The sequence below is a fragment of the Corvus brachyrhynchos genome, unplaced genomic scaffold (assembly GCF_000691975.1).
Source record: "Corvus brachyrhynchos isolate BGI_N302 unplaced genomic scaffold, ASM69197v1 scaffold255, whole genome shotgun sequence".
NCBI classification, from domain to species: domain Eukaryota; kingdom Metazoa; phylum Chordata; class Aves; order Passeriformes; family Corvidae; genus Corvus; species Corvus brachyrhynchos.
The window spans coordinates 4,064,382-4,064,630 of record NW_008238358.1 but is presented as its reverse complement, the minus strand read 5'-3'; positions in this window follow the sequence as shown (position 1 = coordinate 4,064,630).

Genomic DNA, 249 nt, shown 5'->3' with positions numbered 1-249 from the left:
GGCGGAGCGCCCCCCCCCCCCGCGGCTCCCGCCCGCGGTCCGCCGGAGAGGCGGCGGGAGGTAATGGGAGCGCTCCCGTTAAAGAGCTCTCATTTATACCATTATCTGAGCTGCTTCAGTACTTCAGGAGACAGGCAGGAAAACGGAGCCCTTCCAAGAATCCTGAGTGAATTCCGTTTCTTGAATCACTGAGTTGATTTGCGTACAGCCTCACCGCTGCGGAGCCCCGACTCTGCCCGGCGCGCCCGG